The sequence below is a fragment of the Ceratotherium simum genome, chromosome 16, assembly GCF_057802395.1.
Source record: "Ceratotherium simum simum isolate JZ-2026a chromosome 16, ASM5780239v1, whole genome shotgun sequence".
Classification (NCBI taxonomy): domain Eukaryota; kingdom Metazoa; phylum Chordata; class Mammalia; order Perissodactyla; family Rhinocerotidae; genus Ceratotherium; species Ceratotherium simum.
The window spans coordinates 43,744,965-43,764,135 of NC_141915.1; the positions used below are offsets into that span (position 1 = coordinate 43,744,965).

At 48.5% G+C, this 19,171-nt stretch overlaps 1 long non-coding RNA gene across 1 annotated transcript; it reads right to left on the reverse strand.

Annotated features, from left to right (window-relative positions):
• Positions 1 to 211: 211 nt before the first annotated feature.
• Positions 212 to 18,830, reverse strand: LOC147915044 (uncharacterized). The gene is made up of 3 exons (XR_015554744.1): positions 18,038 to 18,830; positions 11,878 to 12,073; positions 212 to 853 (listed from the first exon to the last, which is right to left on the reverse strand). It is a non-coding gene; the product is annotated as an uncharacterized LOC147915044 (long non-coding RNA).
• Positions 18,831 to 19,171: the final 341 nt, after the last annotated feature.

Consider the following 19,171-nt stretch of genomic DNA (forward strand, 5'->3'; position numbering starts at 1 on the left):
CCTGTCCTCCCTGGGCAGGGCTCCTCAGCTGCCTCCCCACCCCCCCCCACCCCCCCCCCCCCCCCCCCGCTCCAGATGCTAGAACATTTTTTTTCCCCCAAATGGCTACTCAAGTGTGGTCCTAACACTATTGAAAAATTCTTTTCACCATGATTTGAAATTCCATGTTTATCATAAACACGTTTGAGTTTTCTATTCCATTTATTGATAAACCAATCACATTTTAAAAGTAATTATATCTTTACATGCATTAATATCTGATAGCTCTATTCTCTTATTACCCTTCTGCTAAAGATTCCTGGATATTCTTAGATTTTTAATTTTTCTAGAGTACGTTTAAAAGCAGCTTATCCAGATCCCCTCCCCAAAGCGTATCTTTATACATTGATATATAAAGGTATAGATAGCTATGCGGATATAGACATCGACATAGGTATCTTGGAAGGAAGCATGAGAGAGATGTCTAGACGTTACCTAATTCAATATCCTATCTTTAGGCTGGATTAAATATCTTTTTAAATCTGTGACTCTCGTATTCCTTAACCATTTTTAAATGTACAGTTCAGTGGCATTAAGTACATTCCCATTGTTATGCAAACATCATCACCATCCATCTCCAGAACTTTTTTCTTTTCATCTTCCCAAACTGAGACTCTGTACCCATTAAACAATAACTCCCCATTCCCCCCTCCCCCCAGCCCCTGGCAACCACCATTCTTCTTTTCTAGAAGCCTTTTGATATGATTGCTTTCCTGCTGCTTTCTATCCAGCTGGAGTCCAGGTTCACTCTCCTTGCAGAACTCCTTTGTCCAATAAATTCTTGCTTCTCAACTTGACTGCCCATCAGAATCATCTGGGAAAAAATTTTAAAGTTCCGATGTCTCGGTGTCACCCACAGAAGTTCTGATTTAATTCTTCCAGGATGCAGCCCCAGCACTGGAGTTTTTAAGGCTCTCCGGAGTGGGGGTGGGGGGGCTCATGTGCAGCCAGGGCTGAGACCACAGTTCTGAGAGTGCTGAATGTTCTCTCTGCCCAAGTTGCCTTTAGCCAGGAATCCCACGTGTGGGGTGCCTCTAACCTGCCCACATCCCCAGGAGGACCCTAAGATGGCATGACCTCCAGTGTGCAGACGCCAGACAGGGAATCAGGGTGTTCGGGGAGCCTTGGAGGGCAGACGAAGGAATGGGCAGAGCTCAGGTTAAAGAGGAAGGAGGAAGTTCCACCAACCAGCTGGGGCGCAAACGGTCTCCGGAGACTCCCGGCCTCCATTGCTGGATGTGCCAAGGCTCAGGAGGAAGGGCAGGAGGTGAGCCCAGATAACATGCTGGGGGCCCCTCCAGCAATCAGATTCTGAAATTCTGCCCAGCAAAGGGCTGTTACTTCATTGCCTCAGCAGCACAACCACCCACTGCATGTGTGTGATGATAACTTCTGCCCCATCTGGGCAGGAGGGCCTCCAGACTGAGGGCTTACAGCCTCCTGCTCCTGGCCTACATCTGTGACCTAGCGCTGTGTGTGAGTTGCTGGCAGTTTCAGAATCAAATGCTATCCTTGCTTCCCTTTTTAGTGCCTTCTGGATTACCCCTCCAACCCCCCACTGCCCCATTTCTCCTCACTCACCCAGAGCGGAGGGAAGGAGGGAGGAGGCCACTTGGAGGCTGGGCAGGGAGGGTTCTCTAGAGCCTGCTGGGCTTCTCCAGTGTAGAGGTTAAGAGCACAGACTAGCATTGGACTACCTGGGTTCAAATCCTGTCTTTTTCTGCCCACTGCTGCTCCCCACCCATCGCAGAATAGGGCAGGCACCTTCCCCAATGCCTGCCCGGACACACACACCCTCCTCTGCTGGTGAAGAGATGCCCTGTCTCATTGGGAGCACCAACAGCACCATTTGTTCACTGAACAGATACTCACTGGGTCTGTTAGTCTTCTAGGGCTGCCATAACAAAGTGCCATGAACAGGTGACTTGGAACAACAGAAATGTACTGTCTCACAGTTCTAAAGACTAGGAGTCTGAAATCAAGGTGTCGGCAGGGCCATGCTCCCTCTGAAACCTATAGGGGAAGGAGCTTCCTTGCCTCTTCTTAGTTTCTGGTGGTTTGCTGGCAATCTTTGGCATTCCTTGGTTTATAGAAGCATCACTTCAATTCTCCATCTTCCCATTTTGTGTGTCTGTCTCTGTGTCTACACTTCCCCTTTTTATAAGGACACTAGTCCTATTGGATTAGAGCCCACCCTAACAACCTCATTTTAACTTGACTACCTGTGTAAAGACCCTATTTCCAATTAAGGTTACATTCTGAGGTATTGGGGGTTAGGATCTCAACGTATCTTTTTGTGGGGGAAGGCCCAATTCAATCCATGACACTGGGTGTCCATGCTGCGCTAGGCACAGTGCCAGGCACTGGGGATATCAGTGGGCTCGATGGACGCAGTCACTGCCCTCATGGAGTTTACCCTCTCTTGCAGTCTTTTTACATACAGCTTCTTACTTAATCCTAACTCTTGTTTATGAATCACTCTGGAGTGTTCAAAGCGCTTGTATTCACATGAGTTTATTTGGGCAACATGATGAGATCCCCATTTCATGGATGGGGGGACTGAGTTTTGGAGAACTAAAGTGACTTGTTCAGGGTCACATGACTAGTAAGTAATAACAATAACACAAGTAATAACAATATTCAGCACTTGCTAGATACCAACTAGTGCAAGCTTCACATACTTCATCTCATTTGATCCCCACAAGCATTTTTCAGGATGAGGAAATTGAAGTAAGTTGCCCAATGTCATGGGCTAATAAGAGATTGCATTGGGACTTGAACCCAGATGGTCCAGTTCCAGCATCCATGCTCTTAGCCACCACCATACGGCTCACTGCAGCGAGACACAGCCTTGTGCCTTGTTTGCTGCTCTCTGCTCTAGGCCAGCAAGTCAAACCTGATTACTCAATGTACCCTCTGTGCCTAGCTGAGAGCCACCGCTGTGCTCTTCCTTATCCAACTTCTCTACAGCTCCTTCTCCTTTCCTTCTTCCTTCCTGCCCCTCTCACTCTGGACAGAGTTGCTTTTCAAATATTTAAGTTATTATATAATATTTTAAACATAAAACAAACACCCATGTACCAACCACCCAGCTTAAGAAATAGCAACACTGGTGGTGAGCACGATGCAGTCCATACAGAAGCCAAAATATGATGGTGTACACCTGAAATTTACACAATGTTATAAACCAATGTGACCTCACTAAAATAATTTTTTTAAAAAAGAAATAACAACATTGCCATTATTGTTAAAGTCCCAGCATCACATTGCATTCCGAACCCTAGAGGGATCCAGGATCCTAGATTGGTGACAATCATTTCCATGCATCTTTAGAAACACAAAGTTGCTTTTGACTAGCAGTAAGGGATTTCTGAGCTTGATTCTTGTTTTTTTAATTTTTTTTTTTGAGGAAGATTGGCCCTGAGCTAACATCGGTTGCCAGTCTTCCTCCTTTTTTCCTTTTTTCTCCCCAAAGCCCCAGTAGATAGTTGTATGTCATAGTTGTACATCCATCTAGTTGCTCTATGTGGGACGCTGCCTCAGCATGGCTTGATAAGTGGTGCGTAGGTCCGTGCCCAGGATCCGAACCGGTGAACCCTGGGCCACTGAAGTGGAGTGCACAGACTTAACTGCTACGCCACCAGGCCGGCCCTGAGCTTGATTCCTGACAAGGAAACGTAGCAGGAGGTGGGGATCAAGGTGGAGGTGTAGCTTGGACTGAATCTCTCTTTCTCTCTCTCTCTTTTTTTTTTTTTGAGAGGAAGAGTGGCCCTGAGCTAACATCTGTTGCCAATCTTCCTCTTTTTGCTTGAGGAAGATTGGCCCTGAGCTAACATCTGTGCCAATATTCCTCTATTTTGTATGTGGAATGCTGCCACAGCATGGCTTGATGAGCATTGTGTAGGTCCATGCCCGGGATCCAAGCCCATGAACCCCGGGCCGCCAAAGCGGAGTGCGAGAACCTAACCACTACACCACTGGGCCAGCCCCTGGACTGAATCTCTTTTGAAAATATATTATGATGAAATATTTCAGAGACAGAAAGGCACATAGAATAATAGATGAACTTCTTGCTTAGGAAATAAAACATTAGATAATCTCCAGGGTCTGCCTCCCTGGTCGCATTCTGCCAGATGAACCACTCACTTGAATTTGGGGCTTATCATTTGGAGCTGAATTTGGGGGGAGAAGAGGGGTTTGTAGCTAGGTAGGGGTGAGAAAGGGCATCACTAACCGAGAGAACAGCAGAGCAAAGACTCAAAGGAATGAGTTTGGGAAGCTGGTGTTGGGCATGGCTGGCAAGCTGGGTACCTGTGTGTGGGGGGCAGTTTGGGGAGGTAGATAAGTAGCAGCCCCACCCTCCTTGGGGCCTCGATTCTGTATTTTCCACTGTCATTGCCCTAATCATGTGGAATCATAATTATCTGTTAGCTTGACTCTGAGATCCAAAGGATCCAAAGGGTCATCCAAAGAGATGACCCTCTTAGTCATCTTTGTTACCCCAGCATCTAACACAGTGGCTGGCACAAATGGATTTTTATCAAACATTAAATTGGTAAATGAGTGAATGAATAACTGTTTAATTGATTTCAGCATGCCTTGCGGGGGGCGCTGGTGTCAAGAGGACAGTCTGAATGGAAAGTCTGAATGAGAGGGTTTTCATAGAGAATCATCATATCATTACCATAAAGTACAGCACACCACTGCCGTCATCAGCGTTGCCAAGCAGAGACCTTGCTTTAATGCACATCAGTAAGGGTGAGAGATCTGCTGTGCAGACAGGTGTGAGATGACGCGATGGATGACCAGATGGGCTTCTCGAAGCTTCAGCCACCACCAGCGTCATTCACAACCCTTCAAACTATTAGCTCCGATTGGAGGTAAGCGAATAATCAGCCTCCTGCAGAAGAAGGACCTATTTCTCCTCCTTAAAAACAATCCTCAAAGCCTATGAATCCCCTCCCCTGTGTTCATTATGCGGTTAACTCTGCTCACTGCTGCAGAGACAGCCTGTCGTTTGCATTCCTAGAAGCCCCTCTCAGGGCTGGGCATGCTTCGGTGGGTTTTGAGTGGTGAGAAGTGTTTTTCTCAGAAGCTGCATTCCACACGGGGCCTAACAAGCAGATAAAACGAGTCTGCAATTAGTGGTGTCTCTTTCCACGCAAAGAATTAATGTGCTGAAGGCTGTTATTCTCTTGCACCAGATATGCTCCACAATCCTGTTTTGACCAAACCTTGGCTTAAAAATCCCCCTTTTCTGTCCCATGGAGAGGACAAATGCACCAATATAAAAAAGACAAATGAATCGAGCTATCATATAGATAAATATTAAAAGGTTTTGGATAAAGAGCAAATTATTAAAAGACTTTGGCAGTATGATTCGTAGAAATTGAGGCCACCACCTTCTGAATTTGCAGAGTTCTGATTAATGAAGCCATTTTGTTCCTCCTCTGTGCCCTGTAATTCATTCTGTAATTCAGTTCAGACACAGAGAGTGCTGAATTAGGCTGGGGCTCCATTATTGCTGCCCCTCCCCAGCTATACCCCAACTTGTGGCAGGGTGGGGAACAGTGTGGCCAGGCGTGCCCTGGACTTGGGATTCCGTCTGGGAAGACTTGACATTAAACCCTGGCTCCCATGCTTTTACTGGCCAAGTGAGTTTTCATTCTCCAAACATTTGCTGAGTACTAGGCACTAGGTTGACGTTGGAAAAGCAGAGATAAACAAGACACAATTTCCCCCCCTCCTGTGTGTGTTTTTTTTTTTTTCGGTGAGAAAGATTATCCCTGAGCTAACATCTGTCCAACCCTCCTCCACTTTGTATGTGGGTCGCCGCCTCAGCATTGCTGACGAGTGGTGTCGGTCCACGCCCGAGATCTGAACCCATGAACCCGGGCCGCAGAAACAGAAGGCATAGAAGTCAACCACTATGCCGTGTGGCTGGCCCCTCCTGTTTTTGTTTTTTAACACCGAGGAGTACTTTTAACTATGAAATATGTAGGCAATCAGAAAAGTATAAAGTATACAGAATAATAAAATGAACACCCATGAAAAGAACCACCTAGCTTAAGAAATAAAGCTAGAAAAACATTTGAAGTCCTTTGTGCATTCCTAAGTCCCCTCTCTCCCACTAAAATGGAACCTCTGTCCTGCATTTGGTGTCTATCATCCCCTGGCATGACTCTTGTTTGTAGTCCCTAGGTATGTATGCTTAAACAATACATACTATTAGGTCCTTTTACAATTTCTATGAATCATACGACCTAAATCTTTTAATAACCTGTTCTGTACTCAAAAAGATTTTAAGATTTATGTATGTGATACAAGTAGCTCTAATCATTTTCTTTCTTATATTAGTATAAACTTTTAATTGAAGTATAACATTTATACAAACAAGGGCATAAACCATAAGGGTACAGCTGAATGAATTTTCATAAAGTTAGCACACCTGTGTAACCACACCCAATAAAGAAACAGAACACTGCCAGCACCCCAGAACTCCCCAAGCCTCGCTTTTAACCACCAAGGGTACCCTCTATCCTGACCTCTAACATAGATTCGTTGGCTGTTTTGGAACTTTCTATCAAAATCAACATGCTATATGTACCTCTTTTGTGCTTGGTTTCTTTCACTCTACATTATGTTTGTGAGATTCACCTATGTTGTTATGAGTAGCAGTAGTTCATTTTTTTACATTGATGTATAGTATTCCATTGCATGAACACACTAAAATGCATGGACTCATGCTGCTGCTGCTGGACATTTGGATCGTTGCCAGCTTTTGGTTATTATTAGTGCTGCTATGCAAGTTATTTTATGTGTCGGTGCACATGTGCACACATCCTTCTTGGGTATATATCTCAGAGTGAAATTGCTGGGTCATACCGTATGCATACATTTAGCTTTAACAGGAACTGCTAAATGCTTTTCCACCCTCTACCAACTGAGTATGAGTGTTTCTTTGCTCCACATCCTTGGCCAACCCTTGGTGTTGTCTGTTTTTTTTCATTTTAGCCATCTGGTGGGGATGGGCTTCCCCTTTTTAAGTTAAATTTACTGTGCTAAGCACTTTATATGCATCTTCTTATTTTACCATCATGTCAACCCCATGAGGAGGGTATTGCCATTAGCCTTGTTTTACATATAAGAAAACTGAACTTGAAGCAGTTAAAGAACTTCCTCAAGGCCACATAGCAAGGCCTCCCTGTCCCCAGTTGCTGTGGTCTGGAGCCCAGTCTGATAGGGATGGGGGATCCATGAAGACAATCACTGAAGCCATGAGACCAATACCTTATGCAAGGTGCAGTGGTGGCCCCAAAGCTGAGTGAGATCAACCCAACTGGGTGAGTTAGGAGAAGTCACAGAGGAGCACTGGATTCAACTGGACCTTTCCTGTCTCCAGTGGTTCCAGCGAGGATGTAAGGTGCTGGCATTAGGTAGAGCTCCCGGTACCTTGTACAGAGCTGGTGCTCAGTGAAAGGTTGCTGAAGGAATTAGTGCACATATAGGACTGGGAGACCCTCACACAGTTATAGCCCTTCCTGAAGCCAGGGGGGTGGACAAAATGACCCTCTCTTGGCCCCTTTCATCCTGGGTCCGGGAGGGTCAGGAGAGAGCTGGAGTAAAGGGCTGGCTCCACCGTCGCAGGGGAAGAAGACCCCGGCCCCCATCCCCAGCCCACTCTGCTGCAGCAGGGCTATGGGGACAACTCCTTTCTATACAGGACGAAATAACATCAGACGGAGTACCCGCTCCCCCAACCCAGCGCCCTGTCACCCCCTCCCCATCTCCATCCTGATCCTTGGTCCCAGCAGAAGGAACTGGAGTCTAGGAGCAACAACTCCTGGAGAAAGGCCCAGGCAGGCTGGGGATGGGCTGAGGAGGTGTGTGTTTGTTTTGAAAGCCTGGGACTGCTCAGGAGGAGAAGGAGGAGGAGGGAGAGTAGGGGAGGGGACAGTGAACGGGAGAGGAGGGACGGGGAGAGAGGGAGATGGGGCAGAGAAAAGGGGAGGATTAATTGCCTACTAGGATTCTAGGGCCAAGGACTGAAGCCTCTTCCTGGTTTTCCCCTCCAGTCCTCCAGTCACAGTCCTCCAAAGGAGTTGCCTTGGGGCATCCAGGGTGGGGGAGGGGGTGCGGGAAAGCTGAGGGTCTGGGAGTTGGACGCTAGACTCGGGCAAGGATGAGCGAGGCTGCTTACAGACCCTGCTGGGCCGGGTTCTGGAAGGCATCCCATGGGGGGACCATCTCCAGGTCCCAGCTCAGCCTCTGCCAGGTTCCGCCAGAGCTGGCTCAACAGCGGCACCTGCTGGCCGGGGCCCTCCCTGCGGGGCGGAGCTCCCCCTCCGCCCAGGGAGCCCCGCGGGTGAGTCACTCCTGGCCTGGGTGGGCAGCCGCCCCAGCTGCCAGATAGAAAATTTCGGGGGCCGAGGAATGTGCGTGCCCAAGCGTCAGGCCTCGGCCCTTCCGGTCGCCACCTGTGCCCCTAATACTGCCCAGGGCTAGTGCTGAGGGAAAAGAGCAGGACAAAGGTCTCTAACTTCGGGAGGCTCCTGGTTTGGGTGGAGTTTGTTTATTTTTAAACTTTTTATTTGGAAAAATTTCAAGCTTAAGGAAGAGTTGCAAGAACGATACAAAGATCTTCCATATAGCCCTTACCCACATTCACCAGTTGTTAAAATTTTGGCCCATTTGCTTCCTCTCTCACTATCTCTCTCTCTTTGTCTCTGTCTCTAACTCTATCTATCTATATAAATTTTTTCCCCCGATCTGAGAGTCAGTGGAATCCATCATGCTCATTTACCCTTAAATGCTTCAGTGGGTATTTCCTAAGAACGGGGACACTCTCTTGCATAACCACAGGAGACTTTTCAGCTTTGGGAAATTTAGCATTGATATAATACTTGAATCTACTGTCCACATTCCAATTTCAGCCATTGATTCAGTAAGGGTCCTTTAGAGTACTTTTTCCCTCTAGTGTACGATCGAGACCAGGGTCACACATTGCATTTAATTGTTATGTTTCTTTAGCCTTCTTTAATCTGGAGCAACTCTTTATCTTCTTCCACCTTTCATGACATTTTTTTTCAGAGTAGAGCCCCCCTGTCCCCTTTTAATTGAGTGTTTCTCATTTTGGGTTTGTCTGGTGTTTCCTTATGGATTTAGGCTACACATCCCTGGTGGGAACACTGCATAAGCGATATTATGTTCTTGGGGTGAGATTCTCCACCTTAAACGGTTCATGGAACTCCTGAATCTCTGAGTCCTCTAGTCCCCCAAACTATCTGTAAAAACTTTAATCAGATTTTCAACACAGGTTAGGAACGGCACCATTAATTTTGTGTGTGTTTTCTCCCTGCGATGGCCAGCTGAGGCTCTGCCCCTCTGTTTCTCTCCTTTTCTCCCTCCTGCCAACAAACTTGCCCTTGGAATTCAGCTGGTCCTGTTGAAAGCATTATGCTTTTTGAAGGCCTGGAGGGACGCCCTGATTGCTCAACTCAGGCATCTTCATAGTCCTTACCCTGTTGACCTCCTTCCAGAGCATGGGACTCACCCTTCTTCCTGAAACCTACCAGGGCCACGCTTCCCCAGGCTCCGCCCATCCTCCCTCATCAACAAATGACAGAATGCTGGCTGGTGCCTGCTGCCTGCTCTGAGAGTCGGCCCTGCAGGGGGTGGTTTATCCAGGGAAATCTGCAGGTCCTGGATTTCTTGTGGCCTCCCCACACCCGAGTGGAGACATCCTCTACTTCCTGTCCTCAGAGGGGTCTCTGGACTCCTCTCTGGGAGAGCTCAGCCTTCTGGTGGCTTCCACATCCCCTCCCTTCTTCACCAGCTTAGGAGGGCAGCCCTGTCCATCTCCACCCTCCTGTCTGGACTGGCCCAGTGGATGCCCCTCAGATTCTAGGAATCCCAAATGGAACTGTTTACTTCTCTCCCAACTGGTAACTCCTCCTTTGTCCTTGTCCCTGTTGTGACCCACCATGTCTTTGTCACCTGCACTCCCAACATGAGCTATTTTTCACGCTTACATCAATGTCATTTTTCCCTCTGAAAGATTTCTCCCTTCCCTCTGCTCTGCTTCTCTCTTTCCTGGTCTGTTGTTTTGTGTTGAAATCCCTAACTAGTCTTCAGTTCTTCCTTCTCTTTCTGATGTGCCCAGCTGATCACGTCCCTCCTGCCCCACCTGACCACGTCAGTCACCAGGCTCAAGTCTCATATCCTTAGCATGTGCCCCAGGACCTTGAGGATGGGGCCTGTGGATCCTTCCAGACTCTCACCTTCCCCTCTCTAGTCGCATGCTCCTCATTCCAGTCATACCTAATCTGTTGTGTGTCTTGCAACAGGTCATTGCCACTGGACCTTTGTACATGCTATTCTTTCCGAACAGCCATTCACCCTCCCCCCCAGTTTGATCAAATACTCAAATGTCACCCTGTCTGTGGAGACTTCCTGACGTCCTCAGGTAGTTCTGCCTTTACATCTGGGCAGGAGGGGTCCAGCTCTGGCCTCCTCTGGCTGTATCCCTCCCCACAGGGTGAGGAGCCCACTGGGAGCCCTGCCTCACCTTCTAGACCAGTGTTGTCCAATAGAACTTTCTGCCATAATGGAAATGTCCTCTATTTGCGCTGTCCAGTATGGTAGCCACTAGCCACATGTGGCTATTGTGCACTAGAATGTGGCTCAGTGCAACTGAGGAAATGAATTTTTGAATTTTATTTAATTTTAAATATTTTAAATAAAAATTTAAATAGCCACACGTGGCTAGTGGCTACCATATTGGATAGCACAGGACTTGACCATGCCTTAGGTATCTGGGATCTCGGGGTTCCCCACCCGGAGGGTCCCAAGCCTGCTTCCAGGGCCTGTACAGTTTATGTCCCAGGTTTATTCTCCCAAGGGCAGACTGTTCAGCTGGTGTGCACAGCCCTAGGTGTACAGGTGGGTAAGGGTGCTGTTTATGTGGACGGGGCCTGCATATGCGGCCTGAGGTGTGTGTGTGTGTCTGTGTGTGTGTGTGTGAGATTGTGGCTCTTCTTAGTGCAGGACAGAGCTGGGGGTGGGAAGGGAAGGGGGTGCTCTCTCTGAACTGCCATGTTCCAGTGCAGAGCTGTAGTGCTAGAATTTTTTATTTGAACTTGGCTTTCTGGGTCCTCTTAAAGGTATATTTACCAGGGTGAGAGGATAGAATTTATTTGTCTGTGTTGGCTTGATTTATAACTTTTCAATATTTAAGGAATTGTAAGTGGGCTCTAGCTGACTTCTGGCCCTGGACCCACAAATGTCAGGGGTAGGGCTGGGGATAGTTTCTTCTTCCGTGGGCCCTGCGGCACATAGAACCTCCCCTCACGCCCCCCACTCTCGGCTGTGAGTTTTTCCTAGGCAGACCAGGGTCTGTTCTTCTCTCTTACCCCGTGCCTGGCATGCTGTTGGCCCACCTTAAATCGTTCCTGAATAACAAGTGAAGAGGTCCAGCTGTTTGCTCTAGGCCTTGCCCTGATCTCGGCTTTCATCACAGCGGCCTCTGACCTCGCTGGCTGGCCGGGAGGGAGACCTTTGAAAACTGGCTGTCCCTGCTCCAGGGGAGATAGTAGGGAGAGCTGGGCCCCCAGACCTGGGATCTTGTCTCTGCTCTGCCATTTTCTTGACCTTGGACAAGTCATGTAACGTCTCTGAGCCCTGGTGTTCTCATCTTTAAAAAAAATGGAACTAATAACACCAACCTCAGCATGTTGCCATGAGGATCAAACTAAATGAGACCCTTTCACAGGCATAATGCCTGGTATTCAGCAGGTCTTCCATAAATGCTCCTTCAGTCAGCATTCATTAAATACTTACTGTGTGCCAGGCACAAGGCTCTGTTTCTCATTGTAGGTGCCCCCTGGCCCGGAGGATGGGCCTGGGTGCTCTTGGCGGCTCCTTCAGCCCACCCTCTCCTCTCAGCTGGCAGCTCTGGGCATCTGTGTGCCTCGTTCCAATTGGTTGCTGGCTGCATGTGGCCTCATCTGCCTTAGTTTGTGTGGGCTTCAGGGCCCTGAAAAGAAAGACCACAGTTTTCACTTCTGGCTGGCCTAGCAGAGCTAGTGAGACAGACAGACACACAGACCAATGAAGGAGACAGCTGTAGTTCATGACCTCTCAGCTCGGCCAGCCACCCCAGAGCTTGAGAGGGAACCAAAGGCTTTCTTGGCAGACTGTTTCGGAGATTAAGACAAGATGTTAACCAAAAAGCTCGTCCCCACCTCCCTCGGCTGTTCCCTTGGGGGCGGCATGAGAAGTGAGAGAGCCAACTTGGGTCTGAATGCCCGCTGTGTCATTTTCTAACCGGGTGACTTGACTTATCTCACCATTAGCAGCTCAGGGGCCTCGTTAGGAAAATGGGACCAGAATAATCCCGACTCACAGGGTTGTGGTTTGTAACTCATGCTTTGGGTCCTCCCTTCCCAGACTCATGGTTACCCCAAACTCAATCCTTCAGTTTTTACCCCTTTGACCTCAGAACTGACTACTGCCAACTTTGTTTTACAGACGCCCCTCCCTCCCATCCCCCAAGCGACTGCTGCATCTTCATCATCCTCCTCACTTCCATTTTTAGGGCACGATGTGCTGAGGACTTTATACCTAGTAGATTTGATATTCTATTCCAGATATTTTCTAATTTCTGTTAGGAGTTCTTCAGACCATGAATTATTTAAAAGTGCATTTCAAATGTATGGGGTTGTCTTTTCTTTTTTTCTTTTTTTTTTTTTTTTTGTGAGGAAGATTGGCCCTGAGCTAACATCTGCCAATCCTCCTCTTTTTGCTGAGGAAGACTGGCCCTGGGCTAACATCCATGCCCATCTTCCTCCACTTTATATGGGACGCCGCCACAGCATGGCTTGACAAGCGGTGCATCTGTGCGCGCCCGGGATCCGAACCTGTGAACCCCGGGCCGCCAAAGCGGAGCGCGCGCACTTAACCACTGCGCCACCTGGCCGGCCCCTAGGGGTTGTCTTTTCTTTATATGTCGTCTTTTTGATGATTGATTTCTAATGTAATTTTATTGCTGTCAGATAATGAGGTCTGTATGAGTTTTTTGAATTGGTTCAGACTTGCCTTATGGTCTGATATGTGGCCACTTTTGTAAATGTGTGTCTGAAAGCAAAAGTGTGTTTGCCAGATGTTGACTGGAGTATTCAAAATATTCAATTATATTAAGCTTGTCAATTGTATTGTTTAAATCTTCTACATCCTTACTGATTTTTTTTGTCTGTTTAAACTACCAATTCCAGGGGGAGGTGATTTAAATCTTCTTTTACCTTGGTGGACTTGTCTATTTGTCCCACTATTTCTGCTTTATGATTTTGAAGCTATGTTTTTTTCAAAGATTTTATTTATTTATTTTTTCCCCCCAAAGCCCCAGTAGATAGTTGTATGTCACAGCTGCACATCCTTCTAGTTGATGTATGTGGGACGCGGCCTCAGCATGGCCAGAGAAGTGGTCTGCCAGTGCGCGCCCGGGATTCGAACCCGGGCCGCCAGCAGCAGAGCGCGCGCACTTAACCGCTAAGCCATGGGGACGGCCCTGAAGCTATGTTATTAGGTGCATACAACTGTAGAATGGTTATATCTTCTTGATAAATTGAGGCAGGTAGGTATCCTACCATCTCTCTGCAGGGTGGATTTTTTTTGTGTGTGTGTGAGGAAGATCAGCTCTGAGCTAACATCTGATGCCAATCCTCCTCTTTTTGCTGAGGAAGACTAGCCCTGGGCTAACATCTGTGCCCATCTTCCTCCACTTTATATGGGAAGCCGCCACAGCATGGCTTGACAAGCAGTGCGTCGGTGTGTGCCCGGGATCCGAACCCGGGTTGCCAGCAGCAGAGCATGGGCACTTAACCGCTCCGCCATGGGGCTGGCCCCTGGGTGGATTTTTTTTCAAGTTTATCCAAGGACATCACCTTTTGGGCACCCTCAACTTTTGTGAGGGGCAGATTGTCTCTGATCCAACCTCCTACCTTATGAAGCCCCAGGTTTTGTCTTGTTCCTTTCTAGATTTGTGCCTTTGGGGCTTTTTCTTTTCTTGCCAGCTCAGCCTTGCTTTGAAAATAACACACACACACATTTTATCTTTTATCTAGCATTTCTAGCTGTTTTGTATCAGAAGGGTTTCTCTGGAAATATAGTCCACCTTATTGCTGGAAATAAGAGTCTCTGCTAAGCCCTTTACATGAAAAATTTTTAAATATTCAAAACAATTCTATGAAATCCTATCACCATTTTTTCAGAATGAGAAAACTGTAGCTCAGGGGGTTTACGACAGGGTTTGGATCCTAGCTCTGACATCTGCCAGCTGTGTGACCTTGAGTAAATCAGCCACTCAAGAGGACACTGAACTCAGAGAGCACTGTGATGCAGTCTGCCTTGCAAGGCTGCTGTCCAGCTTGGAAGGAAACGTGCAAAGCTCTTGCCTCTGTGCCTGTCACAGTGCTGGTGCTCGGGAGATGTCAGTGACCATGCTGTCTATAGGGAAGGACATGTGCCCGGTCCTCGGAGCTTGTCCTCTCTTCACTGGGAGGTGTTGGCAAGAATAGTTCAGTGTCTGCCTGAGAGTTACCTGGGGGATCACAAAAGGCACAGATCCCTGACCCCACCCCCTCGGGATTCTGATTCTGATGCACGGCCAGGTCTGGGAACCTGTGTCACCTGGGCTGTGGCTCACGAGGCGTGGTCCATCCCACTCCCATGGGCTGTCCTCTGGTGGGTGCCATAGAAAGGAAGTGTAGTGGGGCTACTTCCCTCATCTACCACAAGTTGCCAACAAGAGGGACAGAGAAGCCCTCCTTGGTAGACAGTGAGCAACTTGCTTTTATTTTCCTTTAACTTTTTGAACAAATAATAAATGCATATGGTTCAAAAATCAAAATGGTATAGAAAAAAATGCATTGAGAATTCTTGCTCCCACCTCTGCCTTGTCCACTGTTTCCCCAGTACCTTATATGTGACCACTTTTATTACTTTCCTATGCGAATTCAAGCAAATACAGACATTTATTCTTGTTTCCACCTTCCTTTCTTACACACAAAAAAACATACTATATATACTGTTCTGTACCATATTTTTGCTTCAAAATATATCCTGGCGATCTTTCCATATCAGTACCTGGCATCCTCATTTTTTTTTTTTTTTACAGCTGCATAGTTTTCCATTGTGGGGAGATACCATAGTCCATTTAACCCTTCATTGTCCAATATAGTAGCCACACGTGGCTATTTACATTGAACTTAATTACAATTAAGTAAAATTTGAAATTCATTTCTTCAGTTGCACTAGCCACATTTTGAGTGTTTAGTAGCTATAGTGTGGCTAGGGGCTACCATATTGGACAGCACAGATGGAGAACATTTCCATCATCACAGAAAGTTCTATTGATTGGATTGCTGGTTTAACCAATCCCCTATAGCTGAACACCTGGTTTATTTCTGGTCTGTGGGCAGTTCGGTGATGATGAGGCCCATCCCTGAGATTCAGGAGAGCTGAGTGAGAGCTGCCCTGGCAGGCTCCTGAAGAGGGAAGCTTTTGGGTTTGGGGCAGAGGCTTGACTAGGGCTAGGAAATGAAAGTGGCCTTTAAGGTCAGGCTTCCTACTCAAACCTAACCATCTATCCCCTCCCTCCAGGCCTGCCAAAAGGCAGTGCTGTTTTCTTTCACTCAATATTTAAGTCCTGTGTTGGAGATACAGGGATGGAAAAGACACAGTCTCTGCCTTGGTGAAAGAAAGAGACAGATCATCACCTGCCTTGTCATAAAGACTTTCAAAGAGGCCTTGCCAAAGATCAAAAGGTCTGATAATGCCCTCTGTTAGTGAGGATGTGGGGAAACAGGCAATCTCATCCATTGCTGGGGGTTGTAAATTGGTGCAAGCTTTTTGGAGAACAATTCCATGAAAACCTATCCAAAATTTAAAAGTGCATAACCTTTGACCCAGCAACGTCATATTTATAAATTTGTCTTACAGACATACACATAAGTACAAACAAATATATGTACCAAGATATTTCCTGCAGGCAGCATAGTTTGTAGTAACAAAAGGCTGACATGACCTAGATATCCATGAGGAAGGGAAATAGTGAAATAAATTGAGACACACCCGTATGATGGAAGACTATATAGACTTTGTAGTGGCAGATATATTATTAAGTGAAAATAGCAAGGTGCCAAACAGTGGGGAGCGTGTGCTATCATTTGTGTCAAACACACACTGTTTGTATATTCCCAAAATATCTCTGGAAAGATACATCAAAACTGTTTTTATTTTAATCTGTGTACATGTATTACCTTTTTTTTATATTTTAAAAGAAGAACCAACTGAGTAATGGTGAGCAGGGAGGGGGAGGGAGGAAATTTCTGGGGAAACCTTCTCAGTCCCCTGAGCTCTGAGTGTCCCCAGTGACTGCATAATCCTTCCATCGGAGATGACAAGGCGACAACAGTCCAAAAGTGTCACCCACACTGTGACTCTATTTCCATCACCACTGGAGGCCTCGCCCTATCTTGGCTGTCATACCTCCTGTGCCCAGCAGGGGGAAGCACAGACCTATCAAAGCATTGGTTCCAAACTTCACCAAGCATCCCTTCTAGGATTTTTTCCTCTGTGGACCATAATTGGAAAGATACTTCCTGGCAAGCCAGCCACATTTATTAGGTAATAATTGATTAATTTTTCTGCCTTTTTTTTGGTACCTCACAGTTCTGATCAGCACCACAGAGAGATAATGTAGATTGGCTGAGCTGATCATTTTCCACAAAAGAGGTTCTACTTAGCCCAGCCTTATTTCCACTGCGCCTTGGGTGGGTGGTGGTCAGCAATGGCCTGAGCACCCCCAGGGATGGAGGGCACAAGCTGGCAATGACTGCATTAGGGGCTCCCCACCCCACTCTGATTTTCAGGGGCATAACGCCCACCTTTCTCCTACCTGCTCAAAGAAGTACTTCTGAGCAAGAGGAAGCATGAACACCTGGCACTACAGGCTCACTGGCAGCAGCCACTCTCCCAGATGTGTTCAGAGTCTGCCCCTTAGTAGGCTGTGAGCAACCCAAGGACAGTGAGCTTTTCATCTGCCACAGAATCTCCAGGAGTGAGCACAGTCCTGGGCACACAGCTGAGGCTAAGCAAAGGTTTGTTGTTAAATGGAAAGAGCCACTGAGGGGATCAGGGACTAAATTCTTTAAAAAAAAAAAAAAAAAAGAGAGAGAGAGAGAGAGATCCTAGCTAATCTCAAGGGGAAGAACTCAAGGGCAAGACTGGTCTGTTAGGCTGGAGGTGAGGGCAGTGGGCACGGAATGGACCACCTTCTTAGCACGCCCAAGGAAAATCCTGCTTTGTCTCACCTTACGGGCCCCTGGCTGGGACAAGAAATAAGTGACTACGTCCCTCACCCACCAGAGGTGCTGGTGACCTTGGCAGAAGAAAGATTTAAATCAGGTCAGCCTAGGGGAAGGGCTGGCTCATCCCAGGGCCTTCCTTAGAATCAGATAAACTTCCCAGCTCCTGCTTAAACTCTCCTCAGTGGTTCTGAATTTGAGGAAGGCAGAAGAAAGAGGAAGCTATGGGGGAGTGGGACACATGGCCCCTGGCCTGACCTAGGGAAAATCCAGGGCTCATTTAGGGGACCCTCCCTCCTCAATGCCTTGGTAGTGCAGAGAGGGGCAATTGGGGATCTCCCAAATTAAATAGGGAATGAGAGGAGCAACTTAAAGAGAAGGGCCTCAAATTCAGGTTGGAGACAGTGCCCAGACCTGGGGTTCTACACGCCCCAATACTCTCTTGTCCTCTTGTCCACTCTAGATGAGAGGGGCTGGGGAGGTCAGGACAGCAGCTCCGAGGCAGTGTAGATTTTGGAGGTAGACAGAAAGGAGGCCTGTTTCTGCCCTTTATTAGCCGTATGCCCCTGCACAAGTCACTTAACCACTCTGAGTCTCAGTTTCCTCATCTCTAAAATGAGGATATCAATACGTACCTTTCCTGGTCATTGTCAGGATGAATGTAGGAAGATCTCTGGAAATACTGCTGTAATTGCCAGACATCAGCGATTGTTATTCTCCAAGGCGAGAGGCCACCCTAGATCCCTGGAGGTGACAGCGTCAAGGAGATATGTTTCCCCTCTGCGGTGCCTGCTCCTTTCCCAGCCTGGATGCTGGCTTTAATCTGCCGTTCCCCAGCCCCCGCGCTTCTCCTCAAGACCACCTTGGTGGTCCCCAGATTCTCACAGCCTGCTTTTTTCCGTAGGGGCCCCCAATCTAAAACCACTGGAGATGCCGGCACAGGCGTTGAGTTGGTCCAGAGTGGGACGGGTCGCGGGGGTCTCCGCTGGCCTGGGTCTGCGCCCCCCGCCCTGCTTTGGGGTTCTCATTTGCAGATGGTTCCCCCTGGTCCTCAGCTAGGCTCTGGGCTAAACAGGGAAGGAGAGAAACAAGGAGTGGGGGGCCTGGAAGGGGGTTCCCACCTCAGTCGGGAACCCTAGAGGCAGACGCAGTCTTTGCGCCCCAACGCTGCACCGTCAGGTGTCTCCAAGCCGCGCTCGCAGTTGCTGACAATCCCCGACTCCAAGGTCTTCCCCTCGGGCCCCCAGGCCGTGACCCCCTTCACCCATACCCCGCCAGTTCCCCGAATCCGAGAGAGCGAGAGCATGCGGTTCTAGGACCCGGAGGCGCCGCCGAGCGCGCCGCCGCCTCTGCCTCTCCTAGGTCGCCTCCCGCTCCGGCAGGTGAAGCGGCGCTAGCCGCCCCCTCTGCGGCAGGTGAAGCGGCTCGGCGGCCCTCTCCCCACCTCGCCATGGCCCCGGCGGACCCCGGGCCCGCGCCTGACGCCCGCCCCCTCCCTCCAGCCCGCCCCCCTGGGGCTGGGTGCGTAGCGGCGGCGGCGGCGAAATGCGGTTTGCGCGCACGGGGAGCGACAGCAGAAGTTAGAAAATCGCCGAGGGGGGAGCCCGCGCCGCAGCTTCCTGCCCCCGGCCCAGCCCTCTGGCCTCGGCGGCCTGCAGCCTGACTTCCTCCCCCCACCCCGCAGCTCGCCGCCCGGCTCCTCGGACGGGGCCACCCGATGGGACGCCGCGCCCCGGCCCCTGGGCGCCGCTGAGCCGAGCTCCCGCGTC